Source organism: Myxine glutinosa, unplaced genomic scaffold, assembly GCF_964187855.1.
Source record: "Myxine glutinosa unplaced genomic scaffold, kmMyxGlut1.1 SCAFFOLD_499, whole genome shotgun sequence".
Classification (NCBI taxonomy): domain Eukaryota; kingdom Metazoa; phylum Chordata; class Myxini; order Myxiniformes; family Myxinidae; genus Myxine; species Myxine glutinosa.
The window spans coordinates 14,292-17,788 of record NW_027616596.1 but is presented as its reverse complement, the minus strand read 5'-3'; positions in this window follow the sequence as shown (position 1 = coordinate 17,788).

Genomic DNA, 3,497 nt, shown 5'->3' with positions numbered 1-3,497 from the left:
ACACAAGTGCAAAAAGTGGTTTTTCAAACACTAACACAAGTGCGAAAAGTGGTTTTTCAACACTATCACAAGTGCAAAAAGTGTTTTTTCCACACTAATACAAGTGCAAAAGTGGTTTCCTACACCAACACAAGTGCGAAAAGTGGTTTTTCAACACTAACACAATTGCGAAAAGTGGTTTTTCAACACTATCACAAGTGCAAAAAGTGTTTTTTCCACACTAATACAAGTGCAAAAGTGGTTTCCTGCACCAACACAAGTGCAAAAAGTGGTTTTTCAACACTAACACAAGTGCGAAAAGTGGTTTTTCAACACTAACACAAGTGCGAAAAGTAGTTTTTCAACACTATCACAAGTGCAAAAAGTGTTTTTTCCACACTAATACAAGTGCAAAAGTGGTTTCCTGCACCAACACAAGTGCAAAAAGTGGTTTTTCAACACTAACACAAGTGCGAAAAGTGGTTTTTCAACACTATCACAAGTGCAAAAAGTGTTTTTTCCACACTATTACAAGTGCAAAAGTGGTTTCCTGCACCAACACAAGTGTGAAAAGTAGTTTTTCAACACTAACACAAGTGCGAAAAGTGGTTTTTCAACACTATCACAAGTGCAAAAAGTGTTTTTTCCACACTAGTACAAGTGCAAAAGTGGTTTCCAGCACCAACACAAGTGCGAAAAGTGGTTTTTCAACACTAACATAAGTGCGAAATGTGGTTTTTCAACACTAACACAAGTGCGAAAAGCAGTTTTTTCCACACTAATACAAGTTCAAAAGTGGTTTCCTGCACCAACACAAGTGCGAAAAGTCGTTTTTCAACAATAACACAAGTGCGAAAAGTGCTTTTTCCACACTAATACAAGTGCAAAAGTGGTTTCCTGCACCAACACAAGTGCGAAAAGTCGTTTTTCAACACTAACACAAGTGCGAAAAGTGGTTTTTCAACACTAACACAAGTGCGAAAAGTGGTTTTTCAACACTATCACAAGTGCAAAAAGTGTTTTTTCCACACTATCACAAGTGCAAAAAGTGTTTTTTCCACACTAATACAAGTGCAAAAGTGGTTTCCTGCACCAACACAAGTGCGAAAAGTGGTTTTTCAACACTAACATAAGTGCGAAATGTGGTTTTTCAACACTAACACAAGTGCGAAAAGTGGTTTTTCAACACTAACACAAGTGCGAAAAGTGGTTTTTCAACACTAATACAAGTGCAAAAGTGGTTTCCTGCACCAACACAAGTGCAAAAAGTGGTTTTTCAACACTATTACAAGTGCAAAAGTGGTTTCCTGCACCAACACAAGTGTGAAAAGTAGTTTTTCAACACTAACACAAGTGCGAAAAGTGGTTTTTCAACACTATCACAAGTGCAAAAAGTGTTTTTTCCACACTAGTACAAGTGCAAAAGTGGTTTCCAGCACCAACACAAGTGCGAAAAGTGGTTTTTCAACACTAACATAAGTGCGAAATGTGGTTTTTCAACACTAACACAAGTGCGAAAAGTGGTTTTTCAACACTAACACAAGTGCGAAAAGTGGTTTTTCAACACTATCACAAGTGCAAAAAGTGTTTTTTCCACACTAATACAAGTGCAAAAGTGGTTTCCTGCACCAACACAAGTGCAAAAAGTGGTTTTTCAACACTAACACAAGTGCAAAAAGTGTTTTTTCCACACTAATACAAGTGCAAAAGTGGTTTCCTGCACCAACACAAGTGCAAAAAGTGGTTTTTCAACACTAACACAAGTGCGAAAAGTGGTTTTTCAACACTATCACAAGTGCAAAAAGTGTTTTTTCCACACTATTACAAGTGCAAAAGTGGTTTCCTGCACCAACACAAGTGTGAAAAGTAGTTTTTCAACACTAACACAAGTGCGAAAAGTGGTTTTTCAACACTATCACAAGTGCAAAAAGTGTTTTTTCCACACTAGTACAAGTGCAAAAGTGGTTTCCAGCACCAACACAAGTGCGAAAAGTGGTTTTTCAACACTAACATAAGTGCGAAATGTGGTTTTTCAACACTAACACAAGTGCGAAAAGCAGTTTTTTCCACACTAATACAAGTTCAAAAGTGGTTTCCTGCACCAACACAAGTGCGAAAAGTCGTTTTTCAACAATAACACAAGTGCGAAAAGTGCTTTTTCCACACTAATACAAGTGCAAAAGTGGTTTCCTGCACCAACACAAGTGCGAAAAGTCGTTTTTCAACACTAACACAAGTGCGAAAAGTGGTTTTTCAACACTAACACAAGTGCGAAAAGTGGTTTTTCAACACTATCACAAGTGCGAAAAGTGGTTTTTCAACACTATCACAAGTGCAAAAAGTGTTTTTTCCACACTATTACAAGTGCAAAAGTGGTTTCCTGCACCAACACAAGTGTGAAAAGTAGTTTTTCAACACTAACACAAGTGCGAAAAGTGGTTTTTCAACACTATCACAAGTGCAAAAAGTGTTTTTTCCACACTATTACAAGTGCAAAAGTGGTTTCCTGCACCAACACAAGTGTGAAAAGTAGTTTTTCAACACTAACACAAGTGCGAAAAGTGGTTTTTCAACACTATCACAAGTGCAAAAAGTGTTTTTTCCACACTAGTACAAGTGCAAAAGTGGTTTCCAGCACCAACACAAGTGCGAAAAGTGGTTTTTCAACACTAACATAAGTGCGAAATGTGGTTTTTCAACACTAACACAAGTGCGAAAAGTGGTTTTTCAACACTAACACAAGTGCGAAAAGTGGTTTTTCAACACTATCACAAGTGCAAAAAGTGTTTTTTCCACACTAATACAAGTGCAAAAGTGGTTTCCTGCACCAACACAAGTGCAAAAAGTGGTTTTTCAACACTAACACAAGTGCGAAAAGTGGTTTTTCAACACTAACACAAGTGCGAAAAGTAGTTTTTCAACACTATCACAAGTGCAAAAAGTGTTTTTTCCACACTAATACAAGTGCAAAAGTGGTTTCCTGCACCAACACAAGTGCAAAAAGTGGTTTTTCAACACTAACACAAGTGCGAAAAGTGGTTTTTCAACACTATCACAAGTGCAAAAAGTGTTTTTTCCACACTAATACAAGTGCAAAAGTGGTTTCCTGCACCAACACAAGTGCAAAAAGTGGTTTTTCAACACTAACACAAGTGCGAAAAGTGGTTTTTCAACACTAACACAAGTGCGAAAAGTAGTTTTTCAACACTATCACAAGTGCAAAAAGTGTTTTTTCCACACTAATACAAGTGCAAAAGTGGTTTCCTGCACCAACACAAGTGCAAAAAGTGGTTTTTCAACACTAACACAAGTGCGAAAAGTGGTTTTTCAACACTATCACAAGTGCAAAAAGTGTTTTTTCCACACTATTACAAGTGCAAAAGTGGTTTCCTGCACCAACACAAGTGTGAAAAGTAGTTTTTCATCACTAACACAAGTGCGAAAAGTGGTTTTTCAACACTATCACAAGTGCAAAAAGTGTTTTTTCCACACTAATACAAGTACAAAAGTGGTTTCCT